Raw genomic sequence first — 20,407 nt, forward strand, 5'->3', positions numbered from 1 at the left:
CAGATGAAAGCAAAGAAAAAGACAATATGTCAGGGAGAGATGTGGTCTGGGTTGTTTGGCCAATGTCATGTTAGAGGTAAAAATTGTGGTTTTCTTGCTGCTGACCTCCTTCCTAGATTCGAGAGGTGATAACTGGAAAATGCTTGAAGGGCAGCTAAGTAATAGATTGGGAATACAGTCTGTGGAAGGACCACTGGGGGATGGCCAGTTTGGGAAAATGCTGAAAAATGAAAAGCAGGTCTCAGTTCAGAAGCTAGGGTGAGGGCATAAGGATGGGAGAGCTCCCATTTCTGCTTGTGCTGGGACTCCTGGGGCAGCCTCAGCCCATTTGTGAGGCTGGAGGGGCAGGTGAGCACAATCCAGAGAGGAGGGGCAGCTCCAGAGCACAATCAGAGAGGCCAACAGCACCCTGACATGTCTTAGTTTCTGCTGCAAATACAGACAAGTACATATTGTGCCTGTTCTGAATTGGCAGCATATTTAAATGTTTGAAAAGCCCATGTTAATAATTGTATTTACTCAAAAATAACACACTTGATAATTGCTGAAATTGTAGGTAAACCATATGCTTTGGTTATGGTTCTGGTGCAGTTTGTTCTCCTCAAATTTGAAAGGATGTTATTTTTTCATAAACTCTTGAGAACAAGTGAGCACTATGTGAACATAAGAATAAAGGAACTGATTCATAGATTTGGAAGTAATCTTCTGCTGCTCAGGGCTGTTATTGATTTTTTTGTATTCTTACAATATTTACTCTTTTTATCCGGGCTTCTCTGCAGTGTATGTTGAAGTCCACCGCAGCTGAGTGATTTATGGGCTCCAATGGCTTTGTACAGAGGATCATCACTGGCTGAAGTTTCTGAAAGCTCAGGTTCTTTGGCTCTTTCACTGGGCCAGCCTTTATGAATAATGTAGGCTCTCTCCATTTTTTATATTCCTTAATTTGAAACTGTGAATAATGTTCTCTGAGTCTCATTTCTGAGCAGTCATTTATTTGGGTGGCTTGGGACTACAATGACATTCTGTTGGACATTCAAATTACATTCAGATGAAGTAGTTTTCTTACCTGCTTCAACATTTTATCTCTAAACCTCCCAAATCCAGACTGCAAGTTTTCAAGGTGAGATGAATAATTTCTGTACCATGTATTTACTCTTGTAACAAATTTCTGTGGGTACAGCCAAGGTAAGGCTTCCCTCTAGAATGCCTGATTAGGTTAAATATTCTAACACATTTTTTCCTGCTCAGAGATGAACATGAACTGTTTATAGCACTTATGTACTACTCACCCTCAAAATTGGGGTTTTTTGCATCTTAAAGGATACACAAGATTTGCAAAGTGTATTTGATTTAATTCCCAAATCCTCAAGGCCCATTTGTGAACTGACATGTTTGCAAAGAAAAGCAGGCTGGTGTCAGCAGCTGGTGGAGACCAGGCACCTTCACTCATGAACATAAGCAGGGTTCTCTGACTTGGGGGTTTCTTCTAATTCAGATTCTAATTACCCTTTAAAGCTCAGCTTTCTTGCAGCAAGGAGATTTGGGTTTAAGGTGCATCCTGATCCATCTGGCTGTTTCCATAAATTACAGCCCAAAGCACTGGTGATCTGCAGCTGGGACAGTAAGAAGAGCCCAGGAACAGAGAGCCCCATGGTGCCAGCAGCTCAGGAAGGTGCATTGCAGACCCCTGGCCATCCATTCTGCTCCAAGGTGTGTTTTAAGCGCTGTAAGGCACAGCCTTTAATATAACAAAGGGCAGGTTCCTCCATAAACTCTCTTGGCAAGACACTGTCACAAGGCCCAGGCACTGCAGACTTTTGGGTTTTGTGTACAATAAAAAGACAAGATGAAACCCCTCAGATGAAGCCTTTTGCTCTGTGACTTGTTAATTTCAGTTTCCAGGCATCTCTGAGTTAGGAAATGAGTCATATGGTTATTATTTACTCATCAGCTCTGCAGTTTCTGGTGTCTTAATCATTTTGGTTGTAACTGGGAGTGTTACCTTCTTCAAAATAAAGGCTTGAAAGATGAGCAACTAATTGCAGTCTTCACTCCTTTGGTTACAAAACAGCTGCATGTACAGGGCTGGCAGCCATATTAATGCCTAGGATGAGGCACTTTCCTGCAGTGTTTATAGGGATCCCCCAAGTAATTAGTCTGTAAGGAGATTTAGAGGAGATGCAGGCAGTAATACAGGGGTATCCAACTACAGAGCCATAGCTCAAGGCTTCCCAGTGCCCCTGTACCTGGGTGGACCCTGAGCCCTGCCACCTGCAATGCTCCTGGGGCTCAGAGGTGCCAGAAGCTGCCCACAGAAGTGCTCCAAAACTGCCACCCTGTCTCCCAAGGGTTAGATGGCCCCAGTGTGATTCATTGTTTTCTGTGATTTGTTTCTTCCCAAACAAAAGTGGGGAAAAAAGGATTCCACTTTTCCAGTCCTTTATGGCATCTAATCCATTTTGACATGGACTCTCTCTCACTGCATGACATCCCTTGCAGTCTAGTCCCACTCACATGAAAATGGAACAGGAGTTTTGCAGTGGCAGCTCTCTGTGAAACACTTTCTGAGCCTGAGTGCAGCTGTGGCAGCCACTGTTGTGGTGTCTGAGTCCCTCAAGCACCATTGCCACTCTGAGCTCACACTGCTGCTGCTTGCCTACACATAGGTTTAACAAGTGTGGTGTATTTTGGGGCTGTCTGCAGTTTGAAGTGACCCACAACCATGTCTTGTGTCATCTTCCTTCTTTGTGCAGCACTGGGGAGCTCAGTATCTCATTGGATTTTGCTGTAAAGCTGGCTGGTAGAGGCACAGGCCTTTCTACAGAGATTGCACATTCACCCACACCTGCTGGTGCTGTAATTGCTCCTTTGCTAACAAGAGCTGTTAGTGCCTTATTTGCTGTCTCTGTCACTGCCACAGAGCTGTACTAGATGTCACTTTTCCTTGGATTACTGCTCTTCTCAGTAATCATTAGACTTTCTCACAGTAGGATTTTTTACTTTACTTCTTTTATGGAAGCACCTACAAGTGTTCCATTGAAATATAAGAGTTGTGGTTTGAATCCCGTATGCAAATCCATGAAAATAAGTTGTCCCTGCCCCAGTTAAACAGCTTACAATGTATATAAATTAAAAAAAAAAAAAAAAAAAGCCACTGATTGGACAAAATTAAGCCATTTCAGTACTGCATTTCTGACATTTAACGTCCCTCTCTGAATTGTTGGCAGGATCAAGACTCTGTGAGACTGTGAGTGCTGGTTCCGGAGAGGCTGAGAAAAAGGGGAACAAATAAATTCATCAGTTATCCACAGAGTTCCTCTTTACTGCACACAAGCCATAACCCAAGTATCACACTGTCATTAAGTCCTATCCACTTAGCCACTTCATTAGTTCAGGGATTGTGTTGCTTTTAATCTTTGTGATCTGGGTCAGAGCGGGATTCAGGCTGATGTTTCAGTCAATGCAGGGCTTCAGTTTCCTGCTCCTGACACCCTGGTTTGCAGTGTGGCTGCTCTCACTCAACTGGACTAAATATGAAGGAAATCAGACTTTGAACCTTGGCTTTTTTTTTCTTTAATAGTCACATCAGTTAGGTCCTTGCCTTGGCTTTTCCCTAGGTTGTTTAAATGACTGGCATGAAGTAATCAGGGATCAAGCACCCACCATACTGAGCACTGTGCAGTCCTTTGCTTCCCCAGCTCCCAGAGATAAAAGCTTGAGAGTGTTTCAGGCAAAAGTGAGTTTTCCTGTCTGGGGTTGCAGATTAGTTCCCTGAGTGATGTTTTACAGCAGCCTGGTACCTCTCCCATGTGCAAGGAGGACATCAGTGAAATGCAGGCAGCTCTCCAATGTCCTTCTCACGCTTCCCTTTTGAAAATACAACTGTTTCTGCAGCTGACACAACCAGCAGAGACATCACATGCAAGTTTGCAAGTCCAAAGAGTTGTGGGACTTCTCCCTGGACAGTCAGGCTGTGGTTAACATAAACAGACAGTTCTGCATATTAATTTGTAATAGATGAACCTGAGCTCTCAGACTTCTCATCAAATGGCCAGTGCCAGCTGTGGCATGAAGATGTGTTCAGAGGTGGTGACTGTCTGCTTCAGATGGAAGAATCTCTCCCTTCTCGCCTCCAGCTTGTGACTGCCTCAGAGAAGGACAGGTTGATGTGTGCCCAGGGGCTTGAGGGGACGCTGACTCCCTTCAGGAGGCATGGAGGAGTCACTCCAGTAGTGATCTCCTGTTGTCAGGAGTAATTGTGTCTCTGTTACCAGAGAAGTAGGGAAGATAGATGTACACATGTAGGTACCTTACCCACATTTGTGGGGTGGCTGCTTATTTCTGATTCAAATGTCTGATAAATCTGAGTGTGCAAGAGCCTCAGAGAGAACCTACATGGGGAAAAACAAGATCTGCACTTAAGGAAACCTCTTTGCAATGGAAAATAGGCTGATGAGGCAGTCTCATGGTAAGAAGAAAACTACCTCTCTCAAATTGTATTCATTCCCTACCTTTCTATATGAAAATGCAGGAATAAGCAGGTAACAGTATTGCTTAACATCCACCTGTCCTGCTGGAATAACCGGGCTCATGCTGGCCTTCTGCTCCAGCTGGTTTGTTAACCCAGCTCACAGGAACAAAGAGGAAGTGAATGTTGTCAGGAAAAATGGAATTCAGATGATCATACACATAGGGAAGGAGTCAAGCCTGGAATCAAACCTGGGAAGAAGTTTGGCAGCTGCAGCAGCACACATAAAAGTGCAGCAGGGAAGGCAAAGGGGAGTCACGATAAAGAGATCTCCAAAGAAAACCCCAGAAGAACTGATAGAGAAATAAGCAAGTTCAAGTAAAGGTGAAATTACTTGGGACTTCTGACCTAATTGACCCAAAGGTTTTATTAACAAGCATATGATTTTTCTTTTGAGATAGATAGATAGATAGATAGATATACACATAGCTAGTAAAATCTGCCCTCTGCACACAAAGGTATAAATAAGTATGTATTCTCAATGTGTGTAACTGGACTAAACTGTAGCAGTATACTTGCTGCTGTGCCAGAAAGGCATTATGCTGCCCTGAGTTAGCATAATTAAAGCAGCAGAACTGGTAAGCATAGATGAATCCTTGAAGACCTTGGAATGTTGTTTGGAGTCATGTGGAGCTGCTGGCCTCATTTGTATTGCATTGCTTTTTAAAAATGTTTTTCTGTTTTGGTGTTTTACCCAAAAATATTTCCTTATTGCCATATAATCCCACTGAGAGTACTGTATGTGCTTAACAGCATATGTGGGTTTGTTTCTGAAGGGTTTCTTTTTTAATGTGCAGGGCTGCTGAAGCTTTGAATAGAAATGCTGAATCACTTTTTTAATGAGGTGTGGAAAGTGAACTGTGGGAATAAGTGGACTTGGCTGGACTGCAACTTCCCTAGATCCCATGGGAGTTTTGAGTGTCTGACAGATGCAAGAGTCCAATGTTAAGAATATCTCAGAAACATGAAGTTCCTGAAGGAAATACTAATCATCATCACATTCATTCTAAACCCTAGCAGCTCCTGAGTTTTGAAGCATTTACCCTGTACCTGCTGCTTCAAAGGAAGTATGCCTGAAGGGAGTAGTTAGTAGCTAGAAGGGAGTAGTAGCATTCACTCCATAAAGTCCATAAGTATAAGACAGTAAAAATATGTTCTAAAACAATTAGTAATATTAACAGTAATAACCTGTCTCAAATACTGTAGCTTCAACAAAATGTATGGGGGAAGATTCTGACCTCCCTTATCCTTTGCCAAAGGCAGAAGCACAGTTCTAAGCACCAGGGAGAGGAATAGCAGGGGATTGTCATGCCTCAGCCCCTGGGAAAGATAAGCCAGATTCAGAAGTTACGAGAGGCATTTCTACACACATCACTGCAGAGAGGGGACATTTCTCTGAAGCAGTTGAAATATTTTATCTGTTTAGGAGGAGTTATAGCAACAGTAATCAATGAGATACTGCCTAAGAAACTCGTGAAGTAATCTGGAGGATTTTAGATGGAGACAAAATATTCCTTGGGGGCCTGGAGAAATATGTGCAACCATCTTTCTTTGAAGAGAATGAGAAACAGCTTTTTTTTTCCTGTGGTTCAAACAGTGCTAAAAGCAAATGGGCCTTGTCTTTGCTCCAGCTAAAAGGATCTTGCTTCTCTAAGCAGAAATATTTGGATTCTGCCTGGGAGGCTGGCACAGCTTTGCGCGCTCCGTGCGTGCTGAGTGCGCAGCTGGATACCTGCGAAGTGCTGGGTGACCACAGACTCATTTCCATGTATACTCCAGCATTCCTGCAGGAGGAGAGGCTCTTCATAAGCCTCTTCATAATGGACGTGTAAGCACGCAAGCTTTATTACCTGCCAGCTCACCAGGAAAGTATGCCATTCCTGCACCAACGGATGTGTAACCAGGGCTGGCTAATTATCCTGTGCTCTGCTGCCAGCAGCACTGCCTTGCTCTGTCCTTGGGCTTTTCACTGCTACACACAAAGCAGGAGCCTCTTGCTCGCTCCTCTGAATCACTTCTGCTGTTATTGCAGCCGCTGGAGAGGGGCGAGGACATAGCAGGGAAGAGCTGGGCACGTTGCTTTATGAAGAAAATCGAGGAGATGCCGATGTCAGTGCAAATCCTTGACTCAAAAAGTCTGTGCCTGCAGCGTGTGTGACACTTGAGATACCCTTAAAAATATATATATAAAGGACTTTCTGCGAGCATCGTCCATTATAGTAGTTTAAATGGCAGGATTTAGACACAGAGGGTTTTTCTCTGCCTCTTCTAATGCTTGCAAACTAATGCTCTGAGACAGACCTGCAGTGCTGCCTTTTCAGAAGCTGTGCAGAAGAAATCTGATTACAGAAACACTATTAGGAGCTTGAGAAGCAAAAATAAAATACTGCAAAAGAAAGTTGAGGGATTAAGAAGAAAAAGAGAGTATAAACTCCAGCCAAACCAAAGCCACAGGAAATGGAGTCTGAATGTAAGAGCAGGATCTAGACAGAAAGGGATTTGGCAGGAGAGAAATTGTTGCAGAGTTGAAGGAAAAATATAAGGCCCAGTCCTGTAAAACAGTGCTCGTGATGAATTCTTATCTCTGCAAATGAGCCTATTTGCATGACTCTGCTATCATTTTGTAGGTCTAGGATGTCAGAAAAATATCATCTGTTACAAAAGGGTAGCAACACTGGAAAGGTAATGGGGTAAGAAGAGGGCAATGTATAGGGTAAAGGGATTGCTTGCTTAAAACTCCCTTTGTCTGGGCAGCAAGGATCATATCCACAGAGACAGGTAGTGGCTGCTCTTTACCAGATGGATTGGGTGTTTGTTGGGAAAACAGTGCCTCTGCTTGTGACAAAAAGGGGTACGTTTCACATATGCTTATTTGCCAGTTCTTCTGTTTCTGTCAGGATACTCTTTGTGATGCTGGATTCCTTCCCAGCCTCCTGTAGATTTTGGAAAGTCTCCTAATCAGCTGCCATGTAGAAGGCTTTGAACTTAAAATGAAAACAGCCAAATGCACCCAGAGCTGGGTGGACCCTTACAATCCCTGTTCCATTTCTTTCTTCCTCATTGGGACCACCAGGAAGGTGGCAGGCATCATCCTGGGGCTAGCACTGTTGGCAGTGAGGGAGAGTGGGGACTGCAGCACAAGGTGAAAACTTTTGAAGATAGAGGCTTGGATGTTTAATTGTAGGCCAGTGCCTAATTAATTTTAGGATGAAGTTAAATCTTTCTGTGGAAAGGGAGGCACTTGCCCACAACTGGGGTCCAGCTGTGCAGGGTCTGTTGAAGGGGCACCTATTTCAGAGCCATAAGAGTGTGTGTAAAGGCTGAAAAGAGAGGAAAAACAGTCATCATTAGAATTTTTTTGTAGAAAAATCAGCAAACTACCTTCCTTTCAAGGAACAGACACACTGCTGAAAAACATGCCATTTGTGCATCAACTCCCCTCTTACAATAAATGTGTCTGAGGTCAGGAGAAACAGAACTGCAAACTATGTAGCTGATTAGGACAAGCAATTAATTTAGCAGAGGTGTGCAGTAGGCAGGTCTTACACCAGTGGAAGTTGTGTGCAGCTAAAGCTGGCTCATAAAACAAACATAACTCTGGGCAGCTACTTGGGAAAGTAGCTTCATCCCCTTTGAAGCACAGTCATGGCACTGCTGTGTAACATATTTTATTTGTTGATATGTCTGATGTTTGCATACGGGGTCTGAACTGGAGAGGCAAAGAGGTCCCCTGAGATGTGATTAATACTGCCCTCCATATCCTTGGTACACCCAGAGCTTTGTTTACCTCTCATAGCACATTTGAGATGCCCTTCTCAGCAGCTTGAGGAGCTCCAGAGAGTTGTTGATGTGAGTGAGTGAGCACAACAACCCACTTTCTTCACTTCCTTCCTTCCACTCTTGCGCAATGCTGTGGTCACCAGCACAGGAATAAAAATAATGCACACTTTTTTTTTTTGGGCCTTCTTTCTAAAGGCAACAGAATTAGGCTTCAGTTCACTGCAGGGACCCTCAGGGTTGCAGAAGATGGTGCAAAGTGCTGCACCTCACAAGGGAGGTGTAGCCAGTCCACGTGTGCCTCTCTCAGCTTGCCTTGAACAGATTTCAGCAGTGATATAAAAAACTGTCCCACCATCTCACAGGGATTTCTTGCAACTTCAAGAGTGGCTGGTCTGTGATCAAGGATATCTCACTTAGGAGGGGTTTGAGCCACACAGGAAATTCAGACGTCACAGGGATGAGCACTCCATTGTTGTTGGGTTTGTGGAATTTAAACATCCAAGATAAGAGCTTTGTTCCTCTACAAAACACAGGGAGGAGAAGCAGGGAGGGGATTTTACACAAATACAGCTACCCACCTTTTTTTTCCTCCAGTGCATTTGAAAAAAATAATTCTTTTAGTTTTGTTTAAAAATCAGGTTGTCTGTGATGGTCAGAAAAATGCCCTGTTACTAGAATTCTATCAATTGCTAGATACAGATATCTTGTATTGAGATAATGGGCTAATTTACAGAGGGGAGGTACTGATCTTTAAAAATTCCTCCTTCAGAATATATCAAGTTTACTGATCCAAGCCTAGCTTAAGGAAATTTGCTCTAATCTGTCTTTTCTTTCAATACTGTTGAAAGATTTTAGATCTGTTGAATATCAATATGTTGAATTTCAATACTGTTGAAAGATTTTTGTTGTAGATTTTAGACTTGAAGTGTTCTATTGCTTTCCTTGATTACACCTGTCCAGGTATCTGTGGATATATATCCACAGATACATTATCTATGGATATATATATATATATATATCCAAGTATATTGCTTGACTTGGCCAATCCCAGTTTGTTGTCCTGTTTTTATCCACCAACAGTTCATGGATGTCCCTAAAAGAGCACACACACTCCTGGCCAGGTGATGCAGCATTGGGGTGACAAACACAAAGCTATCCAGAAGATTCATGGACTCATCTCTTCTGTTCATCTTGAGGATGCATTTCACTCCATATCTTTAGGAAATACTAAATGTTCTACCTCAGCCACACAGGAGAAGCAATTTTGGCACAGTTCAGAGATGCTAAAGCAACTTGGGAAAGGAATATAACCTTCAGTAAAGTAATCAAATTCAGCAGATAACCTGGGATTTATTTTTTCCTACTGAAGTGTCCTGTGCTTGTCACTTGGATACTGTACAGTATCCAGTAGGAGAAAAAACTGTCCACTGAAGAGATCTCTGGAATATAACAGGAGAGAAGGTAATTCACTGAGAGCAGTCAAGTTACAATGCAATTCTCTGTTTTACTGGTATTTAACTGCCTGCAGTGTGTTTGGGCCAGGCCCTGGTGGCTGTAGGGACATCCTCTGCTACACCAACTGGGAATTGTTTGAGTCAGCAGCATTGATTGTGCTTTATGTAAACACAATAATATCACCTAATCTGTCATGAGGGAGAGGGTGATTTATTGATGGCAGTAATGCAACAGGAATATTTTGTGCCACCAACCAGAGAGGAGAGCCAGACTGCTGCTGCCTCTGGACAGATGTGTCAGAAGTGCCCTTTGCTTCCCCAGCACATCTGCCCAGGAGAGAACCATCACACTGTAGGCCAGCTAATCTCACTCCCTCTCAAGGCTTTGTCTTAAAAACAAGTATTAATCACATGAGAGGTTTGCATTCTCGGGCTGGAAAAAGTGCATAATTCAGGACTTTCTAAAGCATGCAGTGTATCTGTTTCAAACTACAAAGCATTTGAAAGATCAGTGGTCAGGGATTTATGAAATGAAATCATGTCAGTGACCATTTAGATACTTCATATCAATGGATTATTCTTTTCTGTCATAGGAAGAAGATTTCTTTTTACCCATGGCCAAAACCTGAAGTCATTATTAATTTTATTACTTAGTCAAAAATTCTTATTAAAGACTTAAGCATTTGGCTTAAGGCTCAGTATTTCAAAGGAGAATGTATTTGGAATAGAAAACAGAAGGAAGATCTTTGTAAACATCCGGATGTCTCTTTAAATTAATTCAACTTACACATTCAATCTTTTGCAATGCAAGCAGAGAACGTTAATTCAGACATAGTTCCCACCCTTCTTCCCTGCCACGAGCTGGATCTGTTTACTCCTTGTGGAGATAACTTTGTTTATGCTCTCCCAAGATATCCTTAGCCTTTCCCCTCATAGCACCTCCATCAGAGTGAGCCCTGCTAGCCTGCTTTACAGACCTGTGTGATGCTTATCACCTTGGCACCCCAAGGATCTCAAACAGCCTCCAAGCAGAAACAACTCCAGCGACAGAGGCTCTCAAGTGTGCTGTCAGTGAACAAGTGATGGGGCCACTGAGGAAGCCCAAAATGAAAATAAACAGAGTACAGGTTTCAGATTGGCCCCTAAATCAGGGAGAGAGGTTGTATCTGTATAAATACAAGGTACCAGCAGATTTTGCAGGCATGTTTTCAAGTCTAATTAGACACTTCTAAAATATGGAAGTGGCTTACCTGTAATAGATTATGCTTTCATCAGTCAACTAGATTTGATCATTCCTTGGGGCAGGAATTGTCTTTGGTTCTGGTACACATATGGATTACAATTTAAAATTTAGTAATGTGTGGTAGGAGATCTAGAAATGACTGTAATTTGCTTTGCTTTTCTGAAATGTTAAAACTTCTGCAAACTGAGACTACAGTAGCTCTATGTTTGTACAGTGGTGAGCTATTGGATTTGAGAGATCAATTTTCAGTGGTAGTTTCCTCATGTAAATTACACCACCTGCCATCCTATAAACACATTTTCCCTCTCCATACATATATCAAAGTGTAAAAAGACACTTTCCTCTAAATTCTCAAAATTGAATTAATGAACAGGAATTGTTTAGGAAGAAATGAGTGACCTAAATTTCACTTAGTCCAGTGTCTTGATAGCAAAAACAGAGAATGGTTTTCTTGAGTATCCAAACCAGCACGATGATGAAGCACCTTCACTTGGTGCAGTTTTAATATTTTGAATTCACACCATCCAATATGATCTATGGTCTGATTGTTTTATTATTCCACCATGTATTCCCCCTATTCCAGACATCATTACCTGAAATGACACTCTTGGCTGTTCAACCAGTGATAAATGTGTATAAATACTAATTTAACCTCAACTGCAGGGGGAATCTGAGCAGATCTCAAACACTGGTGCACAGATGTGAGGCAGATCCATCATTCAAATTAAATGTGTGTTAGGTAACCTCCTACTCGGGACCTTGTAAAAGCCATTAGCTGTGTTCAGATGAGAACTTTTTTTCCTCTCTTATATTCACCAAAGAGTTGTTATGAACATGGACAGTTGATTTGCCCATAATTTATTAACCTGAACAACACTTGCATATTTCAGGTATTCCAAACTAAGTCTTTTCTATGTGATCTGGGTAAAACAGCAGAGATTAATGGTCTTCAATCCACAATTGCCATATTTAATATACACCACACATGGAACATTTAGTGTCCTTTTACTCCCTCTTGTAAGTTGCAAGGATGAGTGCTCAGGGCTGTTGAAATGTCAGATATTTTTCATTCATTTTTAACTGTCTGTAATGCGTAATTCTGTCTCTTTGTGCATCTATTAGCACAGCCTCCAACTGCTTGATTTTTGGCAGGTGATTGGACATATTTTCAACATCCAGCTGCACGAAAGGGATTTTCCCACTGGAGCCAGGATGAGCCTTTTGGGAGCAGGGCTTGGGAGCCCCACTGGGGCTGCCCAGCGGCCGTGTGAGAGGCCGGGCTGGCGGCTTGGCGTGGCCTGGGAGAGCAGTGCCAGCAGTGACCTCTGGAAGCAGTAAAGGCAGCCAAGATCAGCACTCTGCCACCTCATTTGGGCCCATGGCACAGTCACAGGCAGAGATCCTGTGGCTCCCAGGCGTGCTGTGCCTGGCCCTGGGCTGTGCCCTCAGTGGTGCCCAAAGGAGCAGCCTGGGCAGCACCCCCAGGCTGGCTGGAGCAAACACACCCAGCTCAGTCACTGCCTCTACCAAGGGGCTTTTGCCAGCTTGGAGGAGAGATAAAAAATGAATTTGGTTTCCAGGGCAGCCTGTAGGTCACCTGTAATAGGTCACCCTTAACAAACAGCGTTGACACTGAGCTGGAACAGCGGCGAGTGAATGAAACTTAGCTCTCTCCTATTTGAGCAATGGAATTTATTCCCAGCTCTGACCTTGTGCAAACTCTGTTACCATATATATCACATGGAAAGAATGACCAGAGCCTCTGCCAGCACTGTGGGCAAGAGGTCTCCAGCCAGGTCCTGGACACTGAGGAGCCAAATGACCCACGGTGGTGCTGGGAGAGGGAGGAAGGAGGGATGGCCTCTGCTCTCCCACCTGATCTGGGCATGCTGAACCCAAATGGCACAGGGGCTGTGCAGGGCTTCCCTCCCCTCTCCCTGGGTGTCTCTGGGGCAGGGGGCAGTGCCCCAAGCTTTGCCTCCAGAAAGGGGGAGGAGAGCTGGCCCCAGGGCTCTCTGTGCAGTTGAGGGCAGCACAGCACACTGCACAGTGGTTTTGATCTTCCTTTCACCCTCATGCTTGAACTCAGCAGCTGCGTCTCTGATGGGTTTGCAACAAGAGATGCTGTGCTCACCCTGCCAGTGTCTCAGGAGGCCTGAAGGGAGGGGGATTCCTGCATGAAAAAAAAAATAAATTCTTCCCTTTGAATCCCCTGTGCTGTCAGGGACTACTTAGCTACTTATCCAGAACCTGCCCATCCTGCACTCCCTTCTCTTCTGGGAATGCAGTTTACCAGAAACAGTGACTGACCTCCCTGAGCATACAGGAAGCATCCTGCTAAAAAAAGAAAGCAGATCATGTGAACAGAGATAAACTTCCCACAAGGTGTAATTTTTGCCCATTTGTTACTTTTAAATGCAAATGCAACATGGCAAAAAGATAGAGAGAAGTACAAGAGAGCAGGGGAAAACTCTTTGAGCTCTTGGGACCTGTCTGCTTTGCATTCAGCTGTCCTGAGCCTGGAGAGACATTTGTGCTAAAGGTTATTTGAAAGTAGCTCAAAGGGGAGGCTTATTCTTACAGAGGATTTTTGTTAATCAGCTGTGACGCCCCTCAAACCATTCATCTCTGAAATAAGTCTGTGTTTTTCCAGTTGTCAAAGTGGAGGAGGGAAACCTGCTTTGGTCCAAGGGTGGGTTCTGGTAAATAGCAGATCTGGTAAAGGAGGCTAAAAGCCAAGCCCAAGGTGCAGGCACAGCAGTGCAGCCCCAGGGACCCTGCTGGAGCCAGGCAGCCTCCTGGGAACAGGGCACAGGTCTTGCTGTGGACAAGGGCTGTGGGGAGGGATTCCCTGGCCCAAGCCTGCCTTTTTGGGTGGCTTGTGGCAGCACTGCAACAACATGAAAAGAGTGAGAAGGGTTTTCTACTGATTAAGTACTTATTCATTTGGACCAGATGACATTTTCTGGAGGCTTCAGCAAACCTGAAGTATAATAAAATGTCACCATAAAGAAATCATCCTGTGAAGCAAACTCCTTTTATTGCTTTAGGATGTTGATTTAAATATTATTTCACAGCCCTACCATAGTGATCCTTTCCTGGGTTTTCCCACTCTCATCCACACTGAGATGCCAGAAAGAAGGAGAGTGAAGCTTTTTTTTTTTGCTTCCCCAGCTGTGATTAAGAAAGCCTGTAATTACATTAGCTCTCTGGATGTGGGGGGGCAATGTGCTCTCTCCTCATCCCACCAGTTACCCTGGAGCTGTAAAGTGCATCTCTGTGGATGTCCTTCCGTGCAATGATTTTAAAGTGCTTTGCAATGGGAGACACCAACAGCATCAGATGAAATGGAGAGGAACAGCTTTACACAGAAGGAGAAACAAAGAGAAAAATGTCAAACAACCTGCAGAGAACTTGCTGCTGGCAAGAAGAGGGTTCAGCTCCAGCCTCCTGTCCTGTGGGCATCCCCAGGGGTACAGATGGCCACCCTGCTGCCCTGGCTCGTCAGGATGTGCCTGGCATGAAGCAGCACACAGAACTTGTGCTGGTGGATCTAATGACTCATCTGCAGCCTTGCTAAGCAGAAACCATTATGTGTGATAATGCAGTTGATAGCTTCCTGCCACACACTATAGGTACAGAAATGTAAGAGACTACCAATAAATTGCAGCTGTGGTAGAGCAAATTTCTGTTGTGTGTTATGGCTTGGTGAGTGAGGCTTTCCTTTGCTGTGGGTGTTTCAGTCTTGTTTCAAGGTGGGGCTGGGTGCTACTGCAAATTTCACTTCCTTGCCATCCTCTTGCATCTGATTGTGTCAAAGCTGCCCAGAGAAAGTAGAATTGCAGCTGAGATACAGCTGAGCAAGATTAAACTGCTCTTTTTGTTTGCTCTGTTTATCTTTTCCCTCACCAGTGCACTTGCCTGCATTCCTCTGGTGTACTTTAGAACAAATAAGCCTTTTGAAATGATTCTTCTAGCACACAGAGAAACCACCTCAGGCAGCCATCAAAAACCCAGGCACAATTTAAGTGAGGCATTCTGGCAAGAAAGAACAAAGGTGAAGCTTTTTGCCCTGAAAAAGTGTGAAGCTGACCGTTGCAGTGTGATGCAGAGGAGATTTTATTTAGAAACACACACAAATATGGTCATGTAAAATATCACAGAAGACATTGATAATTCTACTGGCAGCACGCTCTTGCTAATGATGGTTTGAAGCTTAAATTGGACAAGAATAACGTGTGATTATTTATCTACTGCTTTTCTCTCTATCCATTGGCTTCATAAAACATTGACTTCATCACTCTTCTTGGTATCACTTCCCCTCTCCATAGTGTGGCACTTCCACTTGGCCCATGTTCTGGCCCTTCAAAAGATTCATAAGAGATTCTGTAGGTCTCTCATATTTAAAGATGAATATTGATTGTATAAAAATACATTGGTACTTAAGAGTTGAGCTGGGAAAATATGCTTCTAAGGTATCATTATTTTGCCATGAATAGGATGCTGCAGAGAGTTACATATGAATGTTTGATTTAGTACAGCATGAATTCAGTATGGAAAATGAGCAATGTGCAAGCACATCAGCACAGGGCACTGAGAAAGCAGACAATGTTTGCATGCATTGATCTGTCTGATGATTTGATAAATCAGTAGGTTCTGCCTTTAAAATAGCAGAGAAGAGGTTCAGAGGCTAAACTTTGAAGATGCTAGTCTTTCCCTAAGTGAGATTTCTGTTCTCATTAACTCAAGCTTCATAGTTTCCCGTGGCGAAAAAGTTTCCAGTTTGATGACGGCAATGGCCAGAATGGATGCCAGGCCAGGAAGGCAGGTGACAGCAGTGGGGAACCAGCTACAGTCACACTGGGAGCTGCCACCAGTGGGATACAAAGCTGCCACCACCTGGGGTACAAAGCCCCCATGAGGAAATTATCTCCCTGTGTGCTGGAACCTGCTTGGAAATAAGTGTAGGGAAAACAAACAGCTTTGGTCATGCCAGGTTTAGTTGGGACTGCTTCCCCTTTCAACAGCTATTCAAATGCCAATCTATTTTTAACATTCCAAATATTTTTACAGCACAGTTTTGGCATGCATTTTCATACCGTAGTTTGGGAGGGCTAGGCTAAGGTTTTGCTTTTACTTTTTAGAATGAAACCAGAGGTATAATGCAGCACCCTCTTCAGCCAAGAGCCTGCCAATGAATGTGTTTACCTTGTAGTGGGACAGAGAGTGAGTGTAAATTAGAATCTAACACCTGAAATATGGTGAGCAACACCTTCCCTGAGTGTGAACGAGCAGAGCTGGGATGTCAGTGGAGCCTGACTGATTTATATCTGTGGGAGTCTGGCCCTTTGCCTGCACAACTCCTATTGGCCATGGCTGGCAGGTCCCAAAACAGCCTCCTTTTCTGCTTCTGGATCGAGACTTTCCTCTGGCTGCCATGTGGGGCTCGGAGGATATATCTTGTAGAATCAGAGATAGCCCATCAGGGGAATGCTTTCTTCTGGTGCCTGATCCTGATCCTAGAAGGTGATCTTGGCATTAAAAATCACCCGCAGGTGACCTTGGCATCAAAAATCACCTGTCTCTGCAGGTATGTGCAGGGCCAGACCCTCAGTGTGGTTCCCTACATTTAACCCCTGCTCTGTTTAGTGAGTCAAGCTTTAATGTTGAAATGTTCACTGTGCCAGAGGTCCTTGGAAGACAAACTCCTTCAAGCATTGCTGCAGAGCCTGCCTGGAAGCTCAGGCAATGGAGGCTCCTCAAGGATTCAGGCACTCCTGAAGGTGAGTGGGAAGGTGGGAACCAAAAGTTCTGATTTCTGATTTTGTCACATCCTGCCCACATTGCAGTGGCTGATGCTCCCCTGCTCTGCTCAGTGGAAGAGCTCCCATTTTGTTGTTTTATTTTTATTAGTTCACCAGGGTATAATGTGAAGCAGGCATGATTTGGGTTGTAAGCTGCCAGCAAGCTGTCAGTCAGCTGCCATGGATGTGCTGTGCTTTGGTCTCTGTCAGCTGATCCTGAAGGAGAAATTGAAATAGTTTATTGGGGGGTATCACTGCACCCCGACCCAGACCACAAGACTCTGTTCTGGTATTGACAAGAACAATGAACCACAGTGAATTGATGGTAAACCCTTTCACCTGGTCAATATGAGATTGAATTAATCTTGCTGGGGGAGTGAGGGCTCAAAGCACCCGAGTGTGACTGAGCAATGCAAAAACTCAGATGTCAGAGACAGAAGGGGCTTTACTACTGAGGACAAATCATCAGCAGGGTTATAGCCTGTTTGGTAAATAGACTGAGAAGCTGAAGCAAAGCTAAAATACCACTATACAACCAGAGGTGTTCAGGAAACTACTGTGTGCTTCAGCTTTGTAAAATTGAATAGCTGCCCTGTTTCGACCCAGACGTGGTTAATCTTCAGCTGCAGATGAGACACTTTGTTTATAGCAGGCAAAGGCAGCCTGCAAGGGGCTTCAGTTAGATGCAGAACCCCTATTGTCAACAAGAATAATCCTTGATTACTAAGAGCTGAAGTCCTTGCCAGGAAGAACACGTCTCCAAGTTTACACCCTTATGATCAGAAGGATAATCTATCAATAATCCATTTTTTTTAAGGAAGAAGAACTGGAAAAGCTGTTTGTGAGCAGCTGAGACTGCATTTTGTTGGTTGCCAGTGCTGAAAGGATGTATTATCACAGTCCTGGGCACTTAATCATTGAGTGGAGTACACAAAAATAGCCAGGAAAGTTGCAGGCTGTGCTGAATGGGTTGAAAGGTTGTGGGAACATGTTCTGGCACACCCTTGTGCTGTGGTGAGATACACAACGAGGGGGCAGGGGAGAGAGCATTTCAGCAGGCCTGAGCAAAGGGGAATATACTCTTGTTTCCATATAAACCCTCTTCTCTCTTTCACTCAGCATCATTTTGCTTCCTGGAGCAGAAATAATTTCCATTAGTCATTCAGGGTAACACATATCTAATGCATACAATGTGGAAATGTCTCAGCATCAAATCTATGGTCCAGTTCAAATGCTGGGAAAAAGCTTTAGTATATTACACAATAAAATATTTGTAAACACAGATGACTTGAGTTTAAGAGGAACTTTGGTCATCTGGAAAATAAACCAACACAAAATTACAACACGACAATAAATGAGCCCAGTGGGGAACCTGCCTATGACTCTTAAAAAACCACCACCACTGCAAGAAAAACCCAAGGCCATTGTTGGAGCAGCAGGTACCCCAAGGAAAATAGGATAAAGAAACATTTGGTTGGCTACCTGTGGTATATATTAAGAAACAGCCCATAAAGCCCAGTCATTGTGCCACAGTTAATATCAAGTTAGCTGCATTGCTGCCAGACCAGCCAAGGCATGAATACTAATGCTGCCCTCAGCTGCCACAGAAATTGTCTCTTTGCATAAGAGGAGCGAAGACCTTTTGTCCTTAACTTGCTTGTGCCAGGACTAAGCCAGGAGCTCCAGCTGCATCTGCAATCAGGCAGGCTCTGCTTAGCAGCCCTGAACTCTCAGCGCTGTATTTAAAACTCACTCTTCTCCGCCTCCCGGGGAGAAAATGAAAAGGAAGGAAGGCTGCACGCACGCCCTGTGCTCAGGGTGGCCCAAGGTGGTGTCCCTGCTGGGTGCACAGCAAGCCCATAAAAGCACGGCCAGAGCAGCTTTTTTGAGCACTTCAGCTGTGTGAGCACAGCGGGGGACCCAGTGAGGCCCTCTGGGGCAGCAGCAGAGGCAGGGGCTGGGGGGGCTGCGGGCAGGGCTGCGCTGGCAGGGCTGGAGGTGCAGGGATGCAGGCACAGCCTCCCAGACCCTCTGGGGCCAGAAGGGAGCATCCCTGATTCCATGGGGCTGCAGGGAAGCAGAGCAGCAGGGCTCTGTACAAATGCCCAGGCGAGTGGAATTCCTTCTCACCGGGCACGGGGGGGAGGAGGGCTCGGCCCCAGGAAGCAGCAGCAGCAGCAGGGCTCCCTTCAGCCCTGGATGGGCAGAAGCACATTGACAGCCACACCAGAGGCTGTGAGACTCAAAACCAGAGCCCTTCTCTGTGGCATGCTTTCTAACTGCTGTGGCTGGGGGTGCTGAGATAAGGAAGTTAAGACATTAATTTTCATGGAGAATTTTTTTCTTGCTGACTTATGCTTGAGAATATCCTTGCTTTTATGTTATACCGCTCCCCCAGCAGTCTCACATGACTTTCTTGAAGATTCACCTCCATAGTGGAGTTACTGTAGGGCTGTTTGAATAGCTGCTTTTTCAGAATAGCTGTTTCTGAACAACCCAGTGCAAAACCAGGCTTATTCTGAAAGAAGAAAACATTATTCTGATTAATCAAAATACTATGTCAAAATTGACTTCTTTTCAGGAGTTGATTAGGTTAAATCAGAACAGGTGAAAGAAGAGTGTCCACAAAGAGAAGGAACAGCCTGCAAATTCACACTCTCTCTTGATCAGAATGAACTGGCAAGCATGGACAACTATCCCATTGCACTGAGGAAAAAAATAGGAGTATATAGGTGTGAGTCTGATACAAAGGTGCAGCATGGGCCTCCCAAGCCCTACTTTTTCCTCTAAGCATGTAACAACTGGATGAATATTAGTTTCTCCAGTCACTTGCCTGTCTTATGCAATGAACTTTGCTCTTTCACACTTAATGGTGATTGTTTTCCCCCTACTAACTTGTGCAAACATCAGCTTTCTCTTTATCACTCTTCCAGTCCTGCTTCTTAAACAGCTGGATGTGTACAAACAGCCAATTCCTCATGATGTAACACTTCCAATTTTCACATAATTGCCTTGCTGTCAGCTACCTGAAGCAAATCAGTCCATTCAAGCAAACAAGAACTCATTGCAGTTATGCCAGTCACAGGTTGTTTTCAAGAATCCAAGGGATCTCTTGATCTCAGTATACAAACTATCACTTCTCTGTCAGTGAATCCATGAAAAGCAGCAGAACAAAAATAATGGTGACACTGAATAATTCAGTAATACACTCTGACAATATCTGCTAAACTCCTGTCAACACAGCCTACATTGCTGTTGCTGGAGCTGGCTTTACAGTCACACAGACTATCAGTAGTCTGGTTTTTGGATACTTAACACTTTGGCAAAACAGGAATAGGAGAATAAACTGGTATTTTTATCATAATGATGTTACAACTAGAGGGATAAAACCCCAACCGAAACAGGTTTGTCACAGTTATAGGCATGTGAATGTAAGAATGATCAGCTCTTCTAGGTCAGCCTTGTCTTTGCTGCTTGGGTTTGTGCCCATCTCCTCCTCTGCCACACTCACAATACAACATGAGAGCACACTTATGAGGCAACCAGGGAGTTACATAATTTATGACCCAAACAAAAAAATCCAAGGATGGCACAGAAG

Source organism: Agelaius tricolor, unplaced genomic scaffold (assembly GCF_023055355.1).
Source record: "Agelaius tricolor isolate 1412-34295 unplaced genomic scaffold, bAgeTri1.0.p SCAF_1, whole genome shotgun sequence".
In the NCBI taxonomy this organism is placed as follows: Eukaryota; Metazoa; Chordata; class Aves; order Passeriformes; family Icteridae; genus Agelaius; species Agelaius tricolor.